At 34.0% G+C, this 26521-nt stretch overlaps 1 protein-coding gene across 1 annotated transcript in view; it reads left to right on the top strand.

Moving 5' to 3' along the window:
• Positions 1 to 26521, top strand: part of LOC136035225 (ADAMTS-like protein 5) — a 263978-nt gene that overhangs the window by 70255 nt on the left and 167202 nt on the right. Inside the window, exon 3 of the mRNA XM_065716844.1 lies at positions 21275 to 21413. The gene's annotated coding sequence lies outside the window, so the exon portion shown is untranslated. The remainder of the gene's footprint in view (positions 1 to 21274; positions 21414 to 26521) is intronic.

Raw genomic sequence — 26521 nt, 5'->3', positions numbered from 1 at the left:
TCAAGCATGTTTAGTCTTGATAACCACTTTTGACACTTGCAAATAGAAAAAAATTCTTCACGTGGGCGAATATTCGGTTCGTTCTATTTTAGAGCAGAGTTCAAAATTTTGTATTGCACTTGGTATTATGTCTTTGTCTGTGACAAAATTATGTCTTTGAGTATGACATATATCTTTGAGGATGACAACCCCCAACTCCTGCCCCTCAGGGCAAGGTAAGTTTTGCCCTGGGGCATATGAGGTATGTATAGAAAGGGTGATCGCATAAACTCCGGAGGGGTCTCGTTCGATTGGCAATCAGAAGTTCTAGCGCCCTTTTCGAGATTCAGAGTGATCAGAAGGTGGACAACCCCTACCCCTCCAAACCTCGTATTTTCCCCGTAATGCATCTGATAGATATTTTGAAATGACCATTTGTGGTCGTAGAAACTTCGAAAAGAGCGCATTCGATTGGAAATCGAAAGGGCTAGTGCCTTTTTATTAGTCAAAAGTGATTGGAAGGCAACAAGCCTACGACCACGCCCATCAATTCCCAAAACACATTTAACCACAATTTTGAGATAACCATGTTCAGTGTAGTTGAAAGGTCCGGAAATTATGTCTTTGAGAAGCCATACTTTCTCAAGACCAGAACATAATTGAAAAAAAAAGGCTCTGAATTTTCAGTCTGGTGTACAGGTAATTATATATTACTTAGGTTTTAATAATTTTTAATTTACTAAAGTTAAAAAAGGTAAAACATTTAAACGTGATTTGTTTATCTAAATCATATAATAAATAACCGAGTCAAACTCAAAACGAGCAAAACTTAACACGAGTAGGGGTGATAACCCCCATGCCTTCTCAACACCAGACCATACTTTGCACTTTACTGGAAACAAAATATATTTAAAATTTTCTCACTTTGATTTTACTTGTTAATTTTTTTAAATAGATATATGAAGGGGGAAGTCCTCCTTCTTGCACTCCGCTTACAGCGCGAGTGTCTGGTGCTTTCTAAGAGTAACAAGAGCTAGAAGGCAAGCAGCCCTTCTCTCAAGCCCATTCATTTCCCAACCGCATCGATTCAAAATTTTGAGACAGCCATTTTGTTCAGCATTGTAGAACGGTCCAGCAACTTTGTCCTTAGGGATATTAGGCATGTCGACACCCCATAATTAAGCAGTTGGCCCGTTATGCTTTAAAACTAAATGTTGCTCTAAAAATAAATAAAAAGGAATTATGCCAAGAAGACACGTTAACAATATATCGAGAACGACTGGGGGTAATAATTTGAAACTTTTGGTGATACTACTATTGCTACTTGTACTCTTGCAAGTTAAATAAATAGAAAGAGTGTATCTGTACTAGGTTGTCAAAGAGCATAGATTGAATCTTATGAGAATGATATAAGATTAATTTTTCAGGTAAACTTCAGAAGCTATTAAATTCAATTAAAAGATTCTGTTTGTATCAGGATTAAAAATTGTTGAAAAAGTTTTTTCAGACATAAAAATAGCAACCCGTACTATGAATTTTTATGGAAGAAAACTGAAAAGATATACGATATTTTTTTTTTCCATGAAAAAGACTATGTCAATAAAAAAAAAAAAAACAGAAATTAACTTAAAAAACTTTTTCCCAAAGACAAGTTTTTCCAAGAAAATTAAAGAGCTCCATCAAGCCAAGAGTGAGCAAAAATAGAGTCAAATAATCTTCGAAGCGTAAAAATACCCCAAATTACTATCAACAAATCAATGAAACTCAAAACGAACAGAAATTACAATAAATAGCCGAGTCAAGAACTAAAAACAGTAAAAATTAACAATAGTAGGGCTGATAACCAATATGCCTTCTCAAAACCAGAACACAATTTGCGCTTTACTGAAAATAAAATAAATCTCAGTGTATGTCAATTTAACTGACAATCCACGCTCATTTGTTTGTTTTTTCAGTAAAGCGGAAATTCTGTTCTGGTCTTGAGAATGCATACGGATTATCAGCCCAACTCATATTGATTTTTGCTCGTTTTGAGTTTGACTCGGTTATTTATTGTATTTTCTGTTTGTTTTGTGTTTTATTGATTTATCGATAGTGATTTGTGGTAGTTTTACGCTTGAAATATTATTTGACTTATTTGCTCATTCTTGGCTTAATGGAGCTCTTTACTTTTCTTTGAAAAACTATTCTTGTGGATTTTTTTTTTAATTAATTTAAATAAAATGACATGTCTTTAAGCCATAAAATAAACTTGATGTTTCAATTACATTTCAATAGCGTCATAAAGGTTTACTTAACTTTAGTAAGTTTATTTGCTGAATTATTAAACGAATAAATACTTATAAAAGAATTAAAAAAAAAATAAAGAACAAATCTTGATACCAATGGTACTTGTTGGGATTTTCCATGAAAGCTAAGGTTTGAAAACATTTTCTTTTATAGAAAACGTCATAGGTTTTCCAGAATGTTAATTTTTTTTAAGATATATAATTTTGTTTTAAGGATGCGGGGACCTTTATATGCTTCTTAGTTGGTTTTCTCACTTTCTATTTTCATTAATAAAAATAAGTTTTTAATATTCTTGTTTGAAATATCAAAAAAAAAAAAATCAAAAACCAAATGCAACACTCCTCAAGATATCGTTTTTAAAAGTATAGCTAATGGAAACATTTAATATGATCTCCATCAGTATAAATTATTTATCAGTAAGTAATACTCTCGTATATTTAAAACATTATATATCTAACAGTTCGTGGTAACGAACTGTAGTAAGAAGCGACCCGGCTCAAAAGTAGAAACTAAAAAAAACGGATTTTGATACTAAAAGATACATCAAAAAAATCGGATTTTTATGCTGATTTTAGATATATAAGTTTCATCAAATTTAGTCTTTGTCATCAAAAGTTACGAGCCTGAAAAAATTTGCCTTATTTTGGAAAATAGGGGGAAACACACCCTTAACAAAAATAACACCATCAGATTTAGCATATCAGAGATCCCTATTGTAGAAGTTTCAAGCTCCTATCTACAATTACATAAAAGTTTCTGAAATTGGAAAACAATTTGGTTCAAAAAATCTGAGACAAAATAACTTTTGAAAATATTGAACTACTATAAATTGGTTACGGCACCCCCCAGTGACACAACTGAAAGAGCACGAGTTAGAAAGAGAGAGAGAGAGAGGGAGACGAGTCAAATTTTCGTCAGCCCTGCTCGCACGGGGTGGGTCTGTGAGACAATCTGATAGTTATCAGACATTTTCCTAAGATTTCTTATAGGTCCCCCTTTTCGCGATTTTTATTGATTTAATTCCTTAAATCCACCCAGGAATAAAGTCCTGTAGGCGGAGGTGTATTAACCTTTGCTACCATTAAATGTAGTTAAGCTTTTCCGGTTGAAAACTATTTCCAAATTAAACTAGGAGTTACATTGCCGTGCATACGATTAAAGTAGGACACTTAATTTAATTTTTATAGCTTTAACATAGCAAATTTTAACGCTTAAACAGCTGTTTTGTCCTCTGGATTATTAAACTTTATAGTACGCAAAATGGCCCACCGCATGCGCGAAATTACTTTGCTTTGTAATTTTGTGAATTGCTTACTAATGAGATAGAATTGTTCAACATAATTGACTAGCCTTAATGGTCTTCTGGATCACAGGTTCTCACCCGGGATGCCAGGATATTCTAACTTGTTATAAAAGGTAGGAGTAATAACAAAACGCTTAGAAATTCTTAAGATATTACCCACTCATCCACTCTCCTAAAATACTCAATGTATTTTTTTAAGACAAAAGATATTGAGCACCCCTGCTGAAATTAGTTTGTACCATCACATCAATCAACCAGAATCTTTATTTTCTTGAATATTTAACAGTAGCAATAATAATAATATTAAGCAATCATAATGTAGGGTAAGCTTGAGATATATGGTGGCCCATGGCAGGGGCGTCTTTCGGGGGATAGGGGGCAGTTGCCCCTAATAATGTGGATAAAAAATTATTAATCTATCCCATGCCCCTTGACTATATATCAACCGGAATCTTTATTTTTTGAATATTTAATCATATTAATAGTAATAATAATAATAATAGGTCTTTGTTCTTACCGACACCACCGATTGTTGTACATGTAACTTAACCTCCTGGAAGATGGACACTTCCTGGGAGGGTAGAAAAAGGGATATTTTGAATAGATTAGGATGGAAAAGGAGCGTATGTAGCTGTGTTGGCATCAGGCGGCTTGGTCCTGTGGTGAGTTGTTAGTAGTATTAGCAGTAAATTAACCTCCGTTTAACTCAATTCCATTCACCTAAGCCCATTTAACCCAACCCCTAGACAATTCATCTCCATCCAACTCGGTCTCCGTTTATTTATTTGTTTGTTGTTGTTGGTTTTTCTCAAGGATGATCGTATCGAAACAATGGTTCTAGAATATTAACAGATGACATTATAGAAAAAGTATTCTGCATAAAGAAAGAGCTTTCTATCGCCTAAGTCCTATCGATCTTTTTGAGAAGCAGAAAAGATTGTGTTACAGCAAAGTGACGTTTTCAGCAATTCTGTAGCGCGAGTGGAAATTGGTCAAAAAGGGAACAAAAACGTCAGCGAGTGAAAATTTGTGATAGCCAATCGGTTGAAAATTATTGAAAAACGTTATGTTGAGTTTTCCAGTTTCAGATACAGCAAGGCCGCAAAAAAATTTCTCAGGCTGGAGGGAGGGCGTGGTTGGAAAAGTGCTCCCAGAAGCTTCATATGCCGATATTTAAATGGTAATACATCACATTTTCCTATTGCATAACGAGTTTAAGGCTTCCTGTTTCCCGGGGCATTTTCCCCCTGTCGACGTCCATGGATATATCCCTATAAAAAGGATGTTATTAAATAATTAACGTTGAAACAATAGAAACAATGAGTCAATAACAGATTTTGATCTTTCATACCTCTTTCCTAGTGAATTTTTGTAGGGGTATAGTTTTCCAAGAAAGAAAGAAGCGTTGTTACAGGAATTTCGAACTTGAATGTAAGAAAACAGGAATTGAAGGGGGGGGGTAATAACCCTTCTTCAGATTTAAGAAAGTCTTGGATTAAACAGCTATTAAGCGCAAACTGAAAATAAAGAGCAACCCCTGTCAACATAAACATAAACTATAAAACGAAGTTAATGTTCATGCCGATTCTGACTATGCAAAATCTATTTATTCTAAAGTTGTTACTTAAACTCTATTGGCACAAGATAATTTGACGACCCCAAATTGGGTGGGATCTTGATGAAGATTATGCAATGAAATTCAATGCGTTTGAGAGCCCTAAAAGCGCTACAAAATTTGAAACTATTCCTTTTCCTTATTGAGTGATCTTTACCTCTAAACCTCCTTCATTAGAAAGAATATATACATATTTAAAAGAATATATATATATATATATATATATATATATATATATATATATATATATATATATATATATATATATATATATATATATATAAATAAATAAAAACTAGTTTTATTAACCGAAAGTAAGGAGGATTACTGAAAGTAAGCTTGACTCTTTCTCTCAATTCTATTTTATTAAACAGTAAAAAACTTCAGCGTAAAAAGTGGGGCGTTGAGAAGGGAACAGCCCCTTTCATACACGAAGTAATTTCTGTTCGCTTTAAGTTTTAATGTCGCTCCTTATTTTCAGTTAAAAAACTATTTTTTTTTATTTAATTTCTGAACGTTTTTGAATTAATGCATGCTTGATTTTGGCTCTCCGCACATAAATTATTAAAATGAAAGTTGCATATTAATTCTTTTTTTTTGGCTAAATGGCTTTCTCTTAGTTTTTGATCAGACGATTTTGAGAAAAAAGGGGTGGGGGAGGAGGCCCAGTTGCCCTCCAATTATTTGGTTACTTGAAAAGGCAACTAGAACTTTTAATTTTTAATGAACGTTTTTATTAGTAAAAAATATACGTAACTTAAGAATTAACTTACGTAACGAACTTTTATATTCTTATATTTTTATTACGTATATGAGGGGGTTTGTCCCCTCGTTAATACCTCACTCTTTACACTAAAGCTTAAGTTCTGTCCCAACTCTTTAAGAATGTCCCCTGAATCAGAAAGGCCGTATAATAAATAGTTGAAATTACTAAAAATACTTTAGCGTAAAGAGTGAGTTATTTAGGAGGATATGATCCCCTCATATGCGTAATAATCTCTGTTCGCTTTAAGCTTTAATGCTGATCCTTACTTTCAGTTGAAAAAACCTTTTTCATATTTGTTTTTTCATTGTTTTTTTATAGTAATGCTAGAAAATCCTGCGCCCCTTCATTGAATTTATCATCCCCCACGACATATTCCTCCAAAGAAAGGTCCTCCCACACAGCCCCTCGCATCAACCCCCCCTCCAAACCAAAATAATCCCCCTCGTCTGTACACTTCCCAATAACCATTGCTGTATGTAAACACTGGTCAAAGTTTGTAACTTGACTTGCAGCCCCTCCCTCGGGGACTGTGGAGAAGTACGTCATCCAAAAGACATAGTTATTATGGTTTTCGGCTATGCTGAACAAAATGGCTATCCCAAAATTTTGATCCGTTGACTTTGGTAAAAAAAATTAGTGTGGGAGGGGGCCTAGGTGACCTCCAATTGTTTTGGTCACTTAAAAAGGGCCCTAGAACTTTTCATTTCTATTAGAACGAGCCCTCTTACGACATTTTAGGACCACTCGGTCGACACGATGACCCCTGGAAAAAAAAACAAAAAAAAACACGCATCTCTGATCGGTCTTCTGGCAAAAAATACGAAGTTCGACATTTTCAAACAGTTCGTGGTAACGAACTGTAGTAAGGAGCGACCCGGCTCAATAGTAAACGAAACTCTAAAAAACGGAATTTTGATGCTAAAATATACATCAAAAGAATCAGATTTTCATGCTGATTTTAAATATATAAGTTTCATCAAATTTAGTATTTGTCATCAAAAGTTACGAGCCTGAAAAAATTTGCCGTATTTTAGAAAATAGGGGAAAACACCCTCTAAAAGTCACAAAAATCACACCATCGCATTCGGCGTATCAGATAACCCTACAGCAAAATTTTCAAGCTCCTATCTACAAAAATGTGGAATTTCGTATTTTTTGCCAGAAGACAAATCACGGGTGCGTGTTTATTTATTTATTTTTTATTTTTTTTTCCAGGGGTTATCGCATCGACCAAGTAGTCCTAGAATTTCGCAAGAGGGCTCATTCTAACGGAAATGAAAAGTTCTAGTGCCCTTTTTAAGTGACCAAAAAATTGGAGGGCACCTACGCCCCCTCCCACGCTCATTTTTCTCCAAAGTCAACAGATCAAAATTTTGAGATAGCCATTTTGTTCCGAATAGTCAAAAACCATAATAACTATGTCTTTGGGAATGACTTACTCCCCCACAGTCCCTTGGGGAGGGGCTGCAAGTTACAAAAACTTCGACCAGTGTTTATGGCAAGTTTACAGTCGTTTTCAAAGGATTTTTTTTTGGTTTTGGGGGTGGGGTTGAGGGGAGGGGGCTATGTGGGAGGATCTTTCCTTGGAGAAATATGTCATAAGGGAACAGAAATTCAATGAAAAGGGCGCAGAATTTTCTAAAATTACTATAAAAAAAACAATGAAAAAAAAACATGGAAAAGTTTTTTCAATTGAAAGTAAAGAGTAGCATTAAAACTTAAAACGAACAGAGATTATTACACATATGAGGGGTTCTAAAAATACTTTAGCATAAAGAGTGCTGTATTTAGGAGGAGATAAATACCTCGCTCTTTATGCTATAGTATTTTTAGTAATTTCAACTATTTATTCTACGGCCTTTCTGATTCAGGGGTCATTCTTAAAGAATTGGGACAAAACTTACGATTTAGTGTAAAGAACGAGGTATTAACGAGGGTACAAACCCCCTCATATACATAATAAAAATTAAAGAATATAAAAGTTTGTTACGTAAGTTAATTCTTAAGTTACATATATTTTTTACTAATAAAAAATTTCGTTAAAAATTAAAATTTATAGTTGACTTTTTATGTAACCAAAAAAAATTGCATGGCAACTAGGCCTCCTTCCCCATCCCTTATTTCTCAAAATCGTCTGATCAAAACTAAGAGAAAGCCATTTAGCCAAAAAAGGAATTAATATGCAAGTTTCATTTTAATAATTTATGTGTGGAGAGCCAAAATCAAACATGCATTAATTCAAAAACGTTCAGAAATTACATAAAAAAAACTAGTTTTTTTAACTGAAAGTAAGGAGCGACATTAAAACTTAAAACGAACAGAAATTACTCCGTATATGAAATGGGTTGTCCCCTCCGCAATCCCTCGCTCTTTACGCTAAAGTTTGACTCTTTGCCACAATTCTGCTTTTTAAAACAATTAAAAGCTTTAGCGTAAAGAGCGAGGGATTGCGGAGGGGACAACCCATTTCATATACGGAGTAATTTCTGTTCGTTTTAAGTTTTAATGTCGCTCCTTACTTTCAGTTAAAAAAACTAGTTTTTTTTATATAATTTCTGAACGTTTTTGAATTAATGCATGTTTGATTAACTACATTTATTAACTACATTTAATGGTAGAAAAGGTAAATACGCCTCCGCCTACAGGACTTTATTCCTGGGTGGATTTGGGGAATTACATCAATAAAAATCGCGAAAAGGGGGCCTATAAGAAATCTTAGGAAAATGCCTGATAACTATCAGATTGTCTCACAGACCCACCCCGTGCGAGCAGGGCTGACGAAAATTTGACTCGTCTCCCCCTCTCTCTCTCTCTTTCTAACTCGTGCTCTTTCAGTTTTGTCACTGGGGGGGTGCCGTAACCAATTTATAGTAGTTTAATATTTTCAAAAGTTATTTTGTCTCAGATTTTTTGAACCAAATTGTTTTCTAATTTCAGAAACTTTTATGTAATTGTAGATAGGAGCTTGAAACTTCTATAATAGGGATCTATTGTGGATTTGGGGAATTAAATCAATAAAAATCGCGAAAAGGGGGGCCTATAAGAAATCTTAGGAAAATGCCTGATAACTATCAGATTGTCTCACAGACCCAACCCGTGCGAGCAGGGCTGACGAACATTTGACTCGTCTCCCCCTCTCTCTCTCTCTCTCTCTCTCTCTCTTTCTAACTCGTGCTCTTTCAGTTGTGTCACTGGGGGGTGCCGTAACCAATCTATAGTTGTTCAATATTTTCAAAAGTTATTTTGTCTCAGATTTTTTGAACCAAATTGTTTTCTAATTTCAGAATTTTTGGTAGGATCATCAATATTTGTAAGCACTGTTTTAATGTTACTTCGTTACATTCCCAATATTAAGAAAAATAAATCTCACTTTCGATTTCCAACAGTAAAATCTTGGTAGTTTTTTGAAAAACTCTTTTAAAAGTAATTTTCTTGTCACAATATTCATAAGACTTGGGTCCCTTCCAGAACATTAAAAAAAATTCACTTTTAATTTTCAAACGTGGGATCCTGCTAATCTTCTCGAAACCTTTTTTAGAAATGTCTTCAATATCTTGTTGTCACAGGGTTCATGAGGCTGTTTCCTTCCTAATATTAAATAAAAAAACTGTTTTTTTAGCCGAAAGTAAGGAGTATTATCAAAACTTAAAACGAATAGAAAGCATTCCGTATATGATGGGGGCCCCCTTCATCAACCCTCACTGTTTAAGCTAAAATCCTTAAGCTAAATCTTTAATCGCGTTTAAGCTAAAGTTCTTAAAAAATATATCTCATTCAAGTTCGACGGCCATTGTGTTTGAGAAGTTTTTCTTAAAGACTTATGACAAAAAATCAAACTTAAGCGTAAAGAGCGAGGGCTGATGAAGTGGCAGCTCCCCTCATATACTCAATAAATTCTGTTCGTTCTTAATTTTAATGTTGCTCCTTACTTTCAGTTGAAAAACTTTCTTTATTTAGTAAATGACCATTTTTCAGATCATGCCAGGAAATTCCCTCCCCCCAATCTTTCTTCTTGTTACTCTCTACTTTTACAAAATATATGAGACACGTTGACATAATGACCTTCTAAAATCAATAGAAAATGTATCACCATAATTTCTTGGTAAATGAAATATTTTGGTTGATGTTGTTTGACAAATTGTCATAACATATTTGAAAAAAAAAAAAAATATTTGACATTTTTAAAGACAGTTGAAAAATTGTAAAGAAATTGATGTAAAATATTTTGGTTGACATATTGTGATGCCCACAACGAAAAAGCATTTTTTTCTATTCTGCAGGATAGTTATTTCACTCCAGAACCCATCTTAACACTATTCTTACCTGAAAACGTGGTTTTTGATGATTTTTCTTTTCTTGTTTTTTCTTGAAAACTACGATGTTTTAGGGAAGTACCCCACGCCGAGATCAAACCATGAGAATAAATAATTGAAACAATTTAGTTTCAATTATTTATAATTAATGCAATTATCATTATAAGCTGACAACGCTTTTTGTCCGAAGAAATTCAAAAATTGACAATCTGTCGATTCCTAAAGACAATTAGAACTTTACTGAAAAATTTCATATTCTTAAGCTCTTTTTACCCTTGTTTTTATGTTGATTTTTGACCCACATTCTCTTTTTTTAAACTTGGTCCACGTTACTATCAAAAACTCCATCCCTTCACCTAGAGGTCTTTTTCATGAAAAATCTCCATTTTTAATAGTTCTTAGCCTAAGACACCAAGTACAGTACAAAATGAAATCGGATCGTTTAAAATGTTTATGTAAAATTTTTTCAATCATATGTATCATTAAATAGGAAAAATTTGAGATTTCAGTTTTTAATACACCCCTGTGCAGCTTTGAATTTTTGTTTGTAGCAGGCGCCGAAAAAAAGGAGACTAAACGTGAGTGAAAAACCAGGCTAAAATATTCTAAAACATGCAGGGCCAGCAGGTTAACTAATCATTTCTTTTGATTTTTGAAGTGGAAAAACGGCTCTAGAATTTGCAGTAACGACACTTTTTGAAACTATTTAGTAATCACACGATTATTTAAACAATGGGTATAACAACAACGCCGGCATATCGTTATCTGTTTTGTTCATTATAGTTCTACAAAAAATAAAACCAATCCAGCTGTTAGAAACATTATTTTGCTATTTTTTGTGTGTTGCCAATCAATCTTTTTAGTGCCCCTAAACTGATATTACATAGCCTAGAATTAACATTTTACAATGTGTTTGTGGCAGCAAAAACCAAACAGGACTAAATAGAAACTTCGTATAGCCTACCTTCTATCTGTCGAGGAAAACATTATCATTTGAGCATGTAAGCTACACTTTACACTTTTAAGCCCATTACCCTTATTGAAGACAACATGATAAAATAGGACTTGAGTTACCTTGTAGCTTTTTAAGGCAGGCTATAAATCAAACAGTTCGCGGTAACGAACTGTAAGTAAGAAGGGACCCTGCTCAATAGTAACCGAAACTCTAAAAACAGAATTTTTATATCAAGAGAAATATCAAAATAATTGGCTTTTTATGCTGATTTCAAATATATAAGTTTCATTAAGTTTAGTCTTACCCATCAAAGGTTATGAACCCGATAAAATGTGCCTTATTTTCCAAAACAGGGAGAAACACCCTCTACAAGTCATATAATCCTAATGAAAATCACATCGTCAGATTCAGCGCAGCAGAACCCTACTCTAGAGGTTTCAAGCTCCTATTTACAAAAATGTGGAATTTAGTATTTTTTGCCAGAAGAAAGATCATGGATGCGTGTTTGTTTGTTTGTTGTTTTTGTTTGTTTTTTTTTTCCCCAGGGGTCATCCTTCTGATCTATTGGTCCTAGAAGATTAAGAAAGGGCTCATTTGAACGGAAATTAGAAGTTCTAGTGCCATTTTTAAGTGACAAAAAACAATGGAGGGCAACTAGGCCCCCTCCAACTATCCTATTTTGCAAAATTTTCCGATCAAAATTTTGATATAGTCATTTTGTTCAGTATAGTTGAAAGGCTGAATAACTATGCCTTTGGAGATATCATAACCCCGCACACCCCCTGGAAAAATATATTTAAGTTACAAAATTTACCCATTGTCTACGTATAGTATTTGTTAATGGGAAGTATGCATACATTTTTGATGACTGATTTCTGCTGATGGTATATTCCACGGGGATAATTTTCCAAGGGTAGGGAGGTTTACAGTGGTTGAATTTTTCAGGAGAAATTTTGCTCTGTGGGAACTTCTTTTTGCTCTGTGCCAGAAATCTTATACGAAATTCTTCTTATGTCTTGCTTTCTCTTTGCCAACTCAATTTTACGCAAGGAGATGTTAAGGGTAATTGTCCAGGGTAAATTTTCACCAGGATTGAATTGTCTAGAGAATGAATCCGTGGGTAGAAGAGATTTTTCCGTAGAGATGTAGTCAGGTTTCTTGGCATTATTTAAAAAATAAACGATCAGAAATTGAATAAAAATAAGTTTTTTCAACTGAAAGTAAGGAGCAGAATTAAAACTTAAAACGAACAGAAATTATTACGTATATGAGGGGGGTTGCTCCTCCTCAACACCTTGCTCTTCATGCTAAAGTTTAAATTCTGTTCCAATTTTTTAAGAACGACTCTTGAAACACTATGTTCATTTAATTAGAACAATAAGAACTTTATTGCTAAAAAATTGCTTAAATTGCTAAAAACCTTTAGCGTAAAGAGCGAGGTGTTGCAGAGGAGCAACCCCCTCAAGTACGCAATAATTTCTGTTCGTTTTAAGTTTTACTGTTGCTGCTTACTTTCAGTTGAAAAAAATTGTTTCATTTTATTTAATTCCCATCAGTGTCGCCGCGCCGAGGCGTTAAAGTGAATAGATACGACTAATTAGTCAAATTTGACATCGTTTTCTTCAATAAAAGTTTTAACTATAATAGCTGCTTTTAATATGCTGCTTCTTAAAGACAACCACTTTTCAAAGAAAAGCTGCACTTTCTTAACCTGCTGGCCCTGCATGTTTTAGAATATTTTAGCCTGGTTTTTCACTCACGTTTAGTCTCCTTTTTTTCGGCGCCTGCTACAAACAAAAATTCAAAGCTGCACAGGGGTGCAGCTTTGCAACAATTATGTTGCAATTATGTTACAATTATGGTGCAACAATTATCCCCGGAAAATTTCTTCCGAACAATTCCGGCCCCTCACGGAAAATCTCTCCTTATAAAGTTCTTCCCACATAAAATACGCCCCCCCCCTCCACCACAAAAATTCCTCAAGACCATTCCAATCTAGCTGCAAATTAGCCCCGGAAAGTTCCTTCCGAATGGTTCTGGCAAAAAAAAATTTCTTAGCCCACTTTCATTGAAAAAGACTTTAATTTCTGATAGCTTTTAAAATCATGCCGGAAATCCCCACTCCGTGGAAAATCCTCCACACAAATACCCATGCCCCCTAGTAGAAAGGTGCTCCCGCGGAAAATTACCTATGGAGAATTAATTCTGTAGAAAACCCCCTCATAAATAATTTTTCCCATGGAAAATCCCCCGTCTGCGGAAAGTTACTCCTTAAAATTCCAACCCGGTAAATATTTCCTGCGGAAAATTCTCCTTAAAATCTCCGCATATAATATTGAGTCAGCAAAGAGAAAGTAAGACGAATAAAAGGAATTTTGTATAGAAATTCTGACAAATTCCTCCAGTGTAAAATTTCCCTTGGAACGTTAAACCACCGGGAGCTTCCCCCTCCACGGAAAATTATTTCCGTAGAAAATCCCCCCGGCAGAAAAACTCCCTCTCCGAAACGTGTCTGTATACTTCACAATAAGAAATACTATACCTAAACAACGGGAAAATTTCCTGACTTGCACATCTTTCCCCAGGGGCTGTGGGGGTTATGTTATCCTCAAAGACATAGTTACTGGGCTTTTCAACTATGCTAAACAAAATGGCTATCTGAGAATTTTGATTGGGTGACTTTTAGGAAAAAAGTTGGGTGAGAGGGGGGCAAGTTGCCGTCCAATCTTTTTGGTAACTTAAAAAAAGCACTAGAGTTTTGTATTTCCGTTCGAATGAGTCCTTTATCGATGATATTCTAGGACTATTGGCTCGATGCGGACTATAGGACTATTGGCTCGATGATTTCTTCCTTTTTCAAAATTGGACAAATTTTCTCAGGCTCATAACTTTTGATGGGTGCCATTAAATTTGATGAATTTTAAATATTTTGAATATGGCTCAAAATTCGATTCTTTTGATATACCAAGTATTATCAAGACTCTGTTTTTCAAAGTTCTTCACAAAATTCCTTCACTTTTAGGGAGTGTTTCCTCCCTTTTTCGAAAATCAGGCAAATTTTCTCAGGCTCATAGCTTTTGATGATTACCACTAAATTTGATGAATGGTATATATTTGGAATCAAAATAATAAGCCAATTCTTTTGATATATCTATTGATGTCAAATCTGCGTTTTTTAGAGTTTAGTTAGGCTACTATTGAGCCGCATCGCTCCTTAATTACATTTCGTTACCACGAACTGTTTGAGGTGGTACTGTCATAAAAATGTCCTTATTTTACAACAACCAAGAGAAATAAAAACTTAGGTATAAACAGGCCTAAGGTGGGCCGGGGCGAAGGGTTGTGAACCATGTTTGGGTTCTGACATCTTTGGCCTTTTATATAAATGTACTAGTTACCACTATTTTATATAAATGTATTAATGTATTAGAATTAGTTACTATAAATGTATTAGTTACCACTTATTAAATTCAATCAGTCGTATCTTATTTCACCGTCGTTGGTACTTCAAAGTTTTCCCGAACACAGTGTTATTGTTTAAAATTTGAATGCAGAAACATGTGCAAAACTAACTGACCTGAAGTTTAATAATTTGCCTTCATTTTGATAGGCTCTAAGAGCACTTTAGTCTTTATTAAGTCTACGTAAAGTTATGCAAGCAAGTATACGATTAACGTAGATTTACGACCGACGTATTAATTATGTAAATCTACATAAAAAGGTCGTTGATACAGAGGTATTAATCAGGGGTGTAATTTGCTATGGGGCAGGGGGCGGGATTACTACCCCCCCAGACCTTGGCCCCCAAACCCAAGTTTGCAACCCCCACCCAGCTGAAATTTAGTTTCTTCCACAATCTTGTCGAAACTAAGATAAACCTGCATAATTCAAGCATCAACAGAAACAGATCAGTTTGTTTTAGTACAAATTTGCCTTTATAGTTCTATAAAGTACCTTTATAGTATTTTTATAGTATTATGGTACCAAATGGCTTGTTTTTTAGTTTTTACTGTCATTTTCACTTGATTTGGGAAAATTGGCTCTAACTTTGCCCCCCCCCCCCTTTCAAGGATTATAACGAAGTAACGCCACTTGTATTAATGGCAAGGCTAGTATTACTGATAATACAGCAATGATAATACAAAAGAAGTGCAATTGCCTAAACTTTTGAGACAGTTTCAGTAATGACATGTCTGCCTTTTGTTCTAAAAAGCAAATCCACCTTTCAAAATACATCTAGTGGATAAACACCATGAAATTGGAAATTGGAACTACACGTTTAATTTAAAAAAAAAACAAAAAAAAACACACACATAGAACTTTGAAGAGCGCTGGTATGATGCAGAAAAATCGCTATTACCCTTTACCTTATCTTTATATAAAATGTGTCTCAGTCCGTTTACTTCTGATAAGCTTCTATTACTGTTGAGATAGTTTTCTAAAATCAAACAGTTCGTGGTAACGAACTGTAGTAAGGAGCGACCCGGCTTAATAGTAACCAAAACTCTAAAAAATGGAATTTTGATACCAATAGCTACATCAAAAGAATCGCATTTTAATGCTGGTTTTAAATATATAAGTTTCATCAAGTTTAGTCTTACCCATCAAAAGTTACGAGCCTAAGAAAATTTGCGAGCTCCTATCTACAAAAATGTAGAATTTTGTATTTTTTGCCAGAAGGCAGATCACGGGTGCGTGTTTTTTTTTTTTTTTTTTTTTTTTTTTTTTTTTTTTTTTTTTTTTTTTTTTTTTTTTTTTTTCAGGGGTGATCGTATCGACCCAGTTGTCCTAGAATGTTGCAAGAGGGCTCATTCTAACGAAAATGAAAAGTTCTAGTGCCCTTTTTAAGTGACCAAAAAAATTGGAGGGCACCTAGGCCCCCTCCCACGCTAATTATTTTCCCAAAGTCAACAGATCAAAATTCTGAGATAGCCATTTTATTCAGCGTAGTCGAAAAACTTTATAAATATGTCGTTGGGGACGACTTACTCCCCCACAGTCCCCGTGGGAGGGGCAACAAGTTACAAACTTTGACCTGTGCTTACATATAGTAATGGTTATTGGGAAGTATACAGGCGTTTTCAGGAGGATTTTTTTGGTTGGGGGAGGGGTTGAGAAGAGGGGGATACGATGGGAGAACTTTCCATCGAGAATTTGTCATGGGAGAAGAAAATTTCCATGAAGGGAGAGCAGGATTTACTAGCATTATTTAAAAAAAAACAATTAAAAAATAAATGTGAAAAAGCTTTTTCAGCTGGAAGTAAGGAACAGCAATAAAACTTATTACCCATATGAGGGGCTCACCTCCTTCTAATACCTCGCTCTCTACGCTAAAGTATTTTTAGTAATTTCAACTATTTATTCTACGGCTTTTGTGATTCAGGGGTCATTCTTAATGAATTGGGATAAAATTTAAGCTTTAGTGTAAAGAGCGAGGTACTGACGATGGGGCGAATCCCCTCATATATGTAATAAAAACATGAGAATACAAAAGTTCTTTACGTAAGCTAATTTATAAGTTATGTAAATCTTTTACCAATAAAAAGATTCGTAAAAAATTAAAAGTTCTATTTGCCTTTTTAATTAACCAAAAAATCGGAGGGCAACTAGGCTTCGTCCCCCGCTCTTTTTTTCTCAAAATCATTCGATCAAAATTATGAGAAAGCCATTTAGCCAAAAAAAAAAAAAAAAAAATATGCAAATTTCATTTTGATTATTCCTCTGCGGAGAGCCAAAATCAAAACATGCATTGATTCAAAAACGTTCAGAAATTAAATAAAAAAAACAAGTTTTTTTAACTGAAAGTAAGGAGCGACATTAAAACTTAAAACGCACAGAAATTACTTCGTATATGAAAGAGGCTGCTTCCTCATCAACGCCCCGCTCTTTACGCTAAAGTTTTTTACTATTTTAAAAAGAAGAATTGAGAGAAAGAGTCAAACTTTAGCGTAAAGAGCGGGGCGTTGATGAGGAAGCAGCCTCTTTCATATACGAAGTAATTTCTGTGCGTTTTAAGTTTTAATGTCGCTCCTTACTTTCAGTTAAAAAAACTTGTTTTTTTTTATTTAATATAATCAAATACTACTATTAATTATATTAACTCACTCACACACAGCTGCACAAACTCTTCCTCCGTCATAGTCTACCCGAAGCTTCTTTCTTTACATCCTCCCAAGAAGTCCCAGTTTCACAACAACAACAAACAGATACAAAGTAGAGATAATAGGGAAAATCTTTTCAAGACAGTGGAAATTATTTCTGTAGATATTTCGGCCCTATGTCCAAGGGCCGTCTTCAGCACAATACAAGAATAAGAGAGAAACAAGAGAGGAACAAATATATATATATATATATATATATATATATATATATATATATATATATATATATATATATATATATATATATATATATATATGTATATATAATTAAACTGAATAATTAAAAACACTTTTTGAAACTTAAAAAAAAAAAAAATAGCCCTAGCATCCTTACTTCAACGAAGTTCAACCAGGACTCCTGGTTGAACTTCGTTGAAGTAAGGATGATAGGGCTATTTAAAAAAAAAAGTTTTAAAAAGTGTCTTTAATTATTCAGTTTTAATTCCTCACAATTTGATGTAAGTTCATTTATATATATATATATATATATATATATATATATATATATATATATATATATATATATATATGTATATATATATGGCCCTTGGACATAGGGCCAAAATATCTACAGAAATAATTTCCACTGTCTTGAAAAGATTTTCCCTATTATCTCTACTTTGTATTTGTTTGTTATGGAAAGGCAGTGTGGTCTTCGTCGCTATCTTAGTCCCAGTTTCCTCTAAGTCCTTCCTTCTGACCTCTTCCCATCATATTCAGTGACGACCTACTGAAAAAGGCTAAATAATACGTGAATAAAGGCCATAAAAGTGAAGCAAAGAACAGAAGCGAATATAATATTTCCATACATGATGACGTTTCATTGGCTGCCAAATTAAAATTTGAAAATTGGTTTCTGAAGCGAAATTCGAATCTGAAAAGGGTCAAACCTATAGGCTATAGATGCAAGATTTAGACCCAAATGACAGGGGAAAAAATAAAACAAAGAAGCACACTATTCTGTACTTGTTGACAATGATTTCATCAAAATCATATCATATTCATTTTTTTTACTGATATATAATCTATAGCTATTAGTTCTCAGTCCTATCCATTAAAATTTAGGTAGTTCTTCTTTTTGTTAGGATGTTTCATTAACAAAACCAATGATCCCTTTTTGTCCAGTTTTAAAACTGCAAAAAAAGGCCAAACCTATGCATTTGAGCATTAGAAATGTTTTTAATACCAAAATGTTCAGAAAATTTTTCTTAATAACAAATCCAAAATCGGTCATGCAGAAACACCCCTTTTTTCAGGGAAAGGAAAGTAAACAGAAGGGAAATCTCAAATTCCGCGATCCTTCCAGTTAATTCAAGTCAGCACCGTAGCGGTGTGAAGACGTGCAGCGGACTCTCGGGAGAAAAAGATTTTGAATAATTTTTTGACAAGAAACTGGATTTGGGCATAAGGATATTACCCTGTGTTTTTAATTCTAAATGAATAACAATTTCGGCTGCGTTGATCTTTCTCTTTTTTCTATTTGTGAAGTTTTTCCCTATGTTCTCCTTATACTCCTCTTTCTAAAATTCCCTCTTTTTTTTGTTTTCTTGTTTTCTTGTTTTTGGTGTTTGTACTCCTCTTTCCATTTTCTGTTTGTTAGGCTTTATATATCAACTTCATGGCTTTCTGTATGATGTCAGCATCTCTATTTTTCTATATTCTCTTATAGCTTTCTAGTATTTTCTTGTAATTTTCCGCAAATATATCAACTTTATGGCTTTCTATATGATTTTAACGTTTTTATTTGTTCTATATTCTCTTCCGGCTTTCCAACAATTTATCCGGTTACAACAGTCTTGACAAGCTTAGGATTGGGTCACCATTCATGTGGGCTATCGATATTTCAAAAGCCGTTATTGAAAAATACAATAATTAAATATGTTATGTAAGTCATTGTCATTAATTGATCTCTTGTACATTATAAGCTTATTTGGGCATTAAAAATAAGATAAAAATGTCGATACCAAAATTTTAGTTTTTAACTATAACGAAAATGAAAAAGAGAATATCGTACTATCTAGAAAGAAAGGAAAAATCTAAGTATCTCGAGGACTAATTAATATACAAGAAAACAGATTGACGTATATGATAAAGAATTTTGAGCATGAGAACCTAGGCTAGAAGTTGTCTTAGACCTTAATTTCAACTAAGTTTTAACTTTTGTTTAATTTTTTGTTTTATTAATTCATTTTTATTTATTAATTTGATTTAATTTAACAGTTGATTAAGTTTTAAGCTAATTAGTTTTTTTTTCATTTTATCGTTTTTTATTTTGGAATTTGATGGAAAATGTCAAATACACCCCCCCCCTGAATTACTTTAACCAATTTACATTTGTATGTTGGGTTTGAGGTCTCTACATTTTTGTTTTTAATCTTTCATGTTTAGATTCAAGGGGAGACCAGGATATTTCACTATATTCCCTGTAATGGGTTGGGAAAAAATAGAAATTATTTACAAACAAGTGAAAATATTAACCCCTGTGAAAATATTGCAGTCCTGAAAAATATCACCATTTTTCATTCTAAGTTTCATTTGTCACTTGTCACAATTTTTTGTTTTTTTTATTTTTTTTTCTTTTCTTTTTATTTGTTTTTTTTTTAGTTTACGTTTAAGCAAAATATATATATTACCCAGGCTTTTATCCAGTATTTTTTTCAGGGAGGGGGTTACAATTTTTTCCGCATCAAAAGTTTGTTTGTATCCTTTTTTTACGTTTTACGAGTCAGAAAACAATTTTGAGGGGTGTTCAAACCCTCTAACCCCCTGGATACGGTCTTGATATGACCCCCATCTTTTTCAGACAATGGAACCTTCTAGGGCACAAATGTCATGATTATATTTCTTTACTTTTATATGGACAAGAATAGGTTATCAAAACCATTTTTCTTGGTATTACCGTCCTTGCACTCCTTTGGACAAAATTTTTTCCCAAAAGTCAAAAAATATTTTTGACAAAGATTTATTTCTTTACTTTTATTGTGTACAAGAATGTGTTATCAAAACCATCTTTCTTGTTATTACCGTGCTTGCATTGTTTTGGAAAAAAAATTCCCAAAAATAAAAAAAAAATTTTGACGAACCGTACAAAATTTGTCAAAAATGGACGGCAAACTTACAGCTGGTTGAAAGTGCTGTGGCAGCTTTTGTATTTCCGATTTATTAAAATTTGATCATGTTACGGTTCAGCACAAGCATGAGAATTATGTCCTAAATCTTCCCTTCTCCTGAATATTTTCTGTGAATGAACAAAAGTCATTATGAATTCCTACGGTTAAAATTAAATTTTACGAATTAAGATTTACGAAGTGATGAATGAAAACTAAAATATTTTGTCGTTATCTGGAGGAAACCAATTTTTGCAACTATTGCAGAAGGTGAAAAAATCGTGAGAGTTATTAGTTTGTGGGGGTCATCCTGACTAGTGTACACCTATGCGAAAAGTTGCAATTATATGCAACCTTTTTCATACAACAGCAAGAAAGACGAATTCAAGCGTTTGAAATATGTGTCTCCGAAGAATATTGAATATCCATTTGTCCCAGAAAGTCACATGCCCATCAACACGAGATGCCACTAGATAACGACATGTGATCGACGCAACTGACGGGGCAACCGTCATAGGTAAAGGTCCAGCAACACACTACGGCTCAACTACCGGACTAATCTACGCAGTTTTAACACTTTGCCCAACCCGAATGGGAGGATGTGGTAGATGCAACAACCGATGGAGTTATTGGAAGTTCTTCATGATGCCCAGGGTGCCTCAGGCGGAACTAAGGTCTTAGATAAGATTTCTCTATGCATATCCATATAATACATAAAATTATTATACTGGCATTTTAATTCATTTTTTTCTAATTACTATTGCATAAATACTTCTTATTATTTAGGAGCATGAAGATCTGGCTGAAGAGTATAATAAGTATCAGGAATCCTCTCAATCATTTGCCCAGCTTGTCCGTAGTGTCGGCCCCGGATTTAGAGTAAAGCTTATTCAAAATGAGAAAAACTCCATCGTATCAAACAAAGGTAAATAATTGATAATAAGTTCAAATCGCTGAATGTTTCTAGGAACTATGCTATCTATAATTAGTCGATATTAATTCTATCAAGGTAAGGGTGCTTGTATGATATACCCCCAACCGCTCAAGAAGTGAAGTTAGGTTAATCCTAATAAAATATTTCTTAGTATGATAGAACATAACACTTTAGAAACAAATTTGGTCTATATATTTGTATATTGGGGGGAGGGTAAAGTACAGCGGATCTGCATGCAAAATATATTGGTTACAATTATTTTGCATATTATGAAGTAAGAACTGTTTTCTGACTTCACCCTGTCCAAATACTTTACCCCACCCCTCCTAATGTGGATATATATAGCCCAAATTATATATTTCCCATCTATTCTGTCAGTTCAGTCTTTTCTCACGCTAAATTAAAAGAAACTATGGAAACCGGTTTACAGTGCGTTATTGAATAAAAAACTTGAGCCATAGGGGATATATCATACAACTACCAAGGTAAGCAGAATGAGTATAATAAGGGGGGGGGCAATTTCATAAAATAATAAAAGCGCCCCAGTGAATTTGACAATTAGGAGGGATGGGTCTGAAGCTCTTTTCCTCTTCAACATACCAGAATTTATCACTAGTTACTTTTTTTCAGTGACTATAAGAAGCGACATCGAGACTTCAAATGAATGGAGCCTTTTCAAAGTAAACATAAGTGTATTTTTGGTCACCGTGTTTATTTGTTTCCGGGAAGGCTTCTTCATTCAGTCCGGTGCCCCAACTATACCACCCCCAAATTCCCCCAGTAGGGAAGTCGGCTCCCTACTTAATGATGTGTTGTTTTTTTTTGTGTGTGTGTTAACGCTCGTGTATCTTCCTCAACGTCCTAGTGTATCCATATCTAACAATTTATTATTAAATACTGAACTAATGTATTTGAAAATTTAGCATGTATGCTTCACTATTTGATAATAACAGAGCTTTTCTGATTTAGACGTATGCAAAGGGACTAGCTAATATAGGGGGGGGGAGGTCAAATACCGTAAATTTCGCTAGTTGGTGGCTTTTGACTTTAGAAATTGATTTTTTAAATTGAAATTTTGTTTGTGAGTGTAAATACCCGATTAAACTCTTTATATACCACTATAAGTTTTGAATAATAGTTCACTATAGTCTGAAATATTTATCTCTCAGTAACTTTCAACTTCAACTTTCAACTTTTTCTTTATTCAACTCAAAAAATACACAAACAATATTATGCCCCAACAGAGAGCAGAGCTCGTAAGGCTGGGACAGTGCAAAAACATAAGAAAAAACATCAACATCTCATCGTAATAATGATTTCAAAATATAATACGGTAGAAGACACACAAAATGGAAAAAAAACTCATAAAAGATAAGTAAATATATAAATATCGGGCAGGAGGGGCGTGGGAGGCCGTCCCAGACACAGGGACACAAAAACAAACACACAAATAAGAAGATCAAATAATTTAAATTTCCATCATCAATGGTGAATAATCAAAATTTTAGCAAACAATCTTTAATATTTGCTTTTTTAAATTTAGCTGAGATTTTTGCTGAGATTTTTGGGATGGATCAAACAGAATTTTATCATTCAGCTTATGATTGTTAGCAATGAAGGGTATTTGGTATCTAATAGAAAACCTTGACCTTTCACAGCTTACAAAAGGAATTTGATTCATCCTAGACCTCCGACAATCCGAACGAGGAAGTAAGATTAACAGAGATTTGTCATAGAAATAATTTTAGAATTTTGGATTTGAAAATACCATATGAAAGTATTTAATATTCGTATATCATTTAAATCCAACAAATTTAAGAAGAGGAATAATGTTTTAGTTTCCGAAACATTTTCAAGTTTTGAAGGTCGATGTAAGAAATTTCCAAGTATTTGGAACTTGGTAAACGACATAATTGTCGCCTTATTATTTATCCTAAAAACCAATCATTGATGAAAAATTCGAACAATTGAAAATATCCACATTGTTTGGTGTTGGGGAATTTCCACTTAATTTTGTTACATTGCTTTACTCACCACAACTTGTCACGGGACTTACTAGCATACAACTAGCATACAACTTACTAGCATACAACTTCATAGCATTCACCAAGGCCTTATCTGAGGCGAGGGGTACCCGAGATAAAGAAGTTCTCGTAAAAAACCTTGCCACTGGAAGTATTTTCTATCTTTCAACTGTCTCACACGGAAAAATCAATCAGAAGGAATTCAATTTTTTATTGTATTTACTGATTTTAAATTTCACTCAAGTTGTATTAAAACCAACCACGTTTCAGACTCCCTACTCTCCTAGATACAGCCTTGCTGCAAGCAGTTGGGTATAGATGCTAAGGACAGTGGTGCCCAGGGAAGAATTAACCTGAATAAAAATAAGTCGACTCAAAATGAAACATTTGATCAAATTGGTTAATCCCCCATCTACGTTGTCCGGGACAGCTGACCCGGTTTCCCCCTCTTTCATTTTGAACGACTCTATAGGTTAAAAAATCAGTTAGGGTATTACTCTTTGTAATAAAATATCCTTTGATTATAGAATAAAACCCTATAATAGCATGGTAGAAGGAGTGCTTCAATTTTATTGGTTTACACCTGTGACGTATTTTCGTAACCCAATCACAATATTACCTATCTCTAGAAAGACAACTAGCCCGCCTTTTTAAAGTCTTGATTGATTTTAAATCTTCCTATATGAAATTTCAGGCCAGAAAAAAATAAAAAAAAGTCCGAGTAATATTTTTTTTTACAAACAGTTCCTCCATTATTCTGTGGTTAAAAAATTTTCATCTGAAGTTAAAACCATCTTTTGTGTTGTAATTAAGAGTTCATTGCGTTATTTTGAAAATATGAAGGCCGTCATCATGATTTGGTTTTGTTGGAGATACTTCTTTTTAATATATTTGACTTCGAGCCACGCCTAATAAAAAATGCAACCGTCAGCACAACGATAATTGAAGGGTTCTTATTGTCTTCAGGGGGCAGTATTATCTTTCCGCCCATTGAAACGGATTTTGATAGAGTCATCCATTTTTTAAGAGAACCCGTCAATATAAATAAAATATAAAAATTTTGATGTAGGGCTAAGCTAACACCTTTCTCTTTTGATGTAAGCTTACACCGTAAACCTAGGTTCTGACAGAAGGCGGCGAATTTTGTCAAATGACTAAGCGATGTCACTGTGGGAACTCCGGCTGGTATATCTGATTAAAAGCGAAATTCTCTGAAATCTTTCAGCTATCAAAAAAAATCTTTTGAATACTTATCTGAAAAAGAATACGAATAATAGATTTATGTGTATTTTAAGTTATTCAAACAGGTAGCTTTCATTTATTTTAATTGAAATTTTTACGGCCGGGAACAAGAATTTTGAGGCTCGAATTCGAAGCAGCATCAAACAAATTTCACCCACGGGGATCAGTTGCATCAGACAGCCCTTTTACAAGCCCGAGTGTGCTGCTCAATGACTTGTGATTAGGCCAGATATTTATTTCTCGTAAGCCTATTAATGAATAAGCTTGACTTACTTCACAGCATCTTCTAAGGAGAAAAGTTAAAATTCATCCCAATCTATTCAAAGCCTCCCTCTTTACATCCTCCCAGCCTCACGTGGATAATGAAAAATTATCTCGTCTCCCAATAAATGTAGTTTTTTTTTAACTCCATAAATCTTTTGTCTGAATACCAAATTGCTTAAATTTTCCGGTGAGAAAAAAAAAATTTGAACTCTGCTCTAAAATAGAACGAACCGAATATTCGCCCATGTGAAGAAGTTTTTCCTATTAGCAAGTGTCAAAAGTGGTTATCAAGACTAAAGATGCTTGAACTGACAGAAATTTTTGGATAAGAACACTGATTTTAGTTCAAAATTTCAGTCAATTTTTGAATTCAGACCGAAGCCACCCGGAACCATTTCCTGACTGCATAATTTGAGCCACATATTCGTAAAATGTCATGACAAGAATGTAATGACGCCTAGAAGCACGCCAGGCACGTATTCTACTTGGAGCCCAACGGGGGGACGGGTATTTTTTGAAACTACAGACATTACGAGACAGAAATTTAATTCAACCGGAAGCACCGTTAAAAAGAAACGGTTCCAGATAAAAATAGGCAAATCAAAAGTGCCTCTTATTGAACTCCGCAACAAGGCCGAAATTTCAGTGTTTAAAGAAAAATAGATATAATACGGGGGAGTATTGAGACATCTACGAAACATTGTAAAAAGTATCCGAATAGTGATTTAGCATGACTGGGTCGCCCAGAATATTTTAAAACAACGAAAACCCAGCCTAAGATGTTTGAAAGCAATTAACTCAAGGATCTTTCTTGAAGCTAATAATAATTATAGTGCCGTCAATCTTTCGGTTATTCGATATTCTCCCAGCGTTTGTATTCTATACAGGTTTGTATATAGGTAACTCTAAATGAAGAATCAACCATATTTTGTCTTAGTATCTGTTTCATCTAATTTCAATATCGTCTTTTTGTTTTTTTTTTAATATTTATTTGTTCTTATTTTTATTGGAAGAAATGAATTTCTCAATGCTGAGAATCTGAAGTTTTATGAGAAATGATCAGATACCTGAAACAGCTTTGGCTTCTAATTCTCGCTGTACAGTATCCTAATGAGACTTTATGCAAGTCTGTAGAATGTAGAATTACTGAGTATTAACCCTCCCTCCTCGAAAAAGAATCGAAAAGAACATTCGTTATGACCTCAAAAACTAGTACTAAAACTCAAAAACTAGTAAGTATAGATATAGTTGGGAGGGGAAGAACAAATATACTGTTTAAACATCGAATTTTTGTTTTTTTATTTTTATATTCCATAGGCTAGGAATTCCATATCTTAAGAGAAACGATCAGTAACCCAAAACGTCATTGGCTTTCAATTCTTACCACCAGCAGTATATCCGAAAACATTTTGTAAGTTTGTATCCTGGGGTTCTACCGAGTCTGGAACCTCGCCCCCCCCCCAATTTGAAAAAAATATCATTTGTAGGTACAAAATACTAGTACCTTTCACAAAGTTTGAAGTCCTGAATAGAGTAGGGAGGGGAAGGAACTTGTGCAGCTATGCTCGC

Source organism: Artemia franciscana, chromosome 14 (genome assembly GCF_032884065.1).
Source record: "Artemia franciscana chromosome 14, ASM3288406v1, whole genome shotgun sequence".
Classification (NCBI taxonomy): domain Eukaryota; kingdom Metazoa; phylum Arthropoda; class Branchiopoda; order Anostraca; family Artemiidae; genus Artemia; species Artemia franciscana.
The sequence above is the reverse complement of the archived record's forward strand: the minus strand, read 5'-3'. Positions and strand labels throughout refer to the sequence as shown.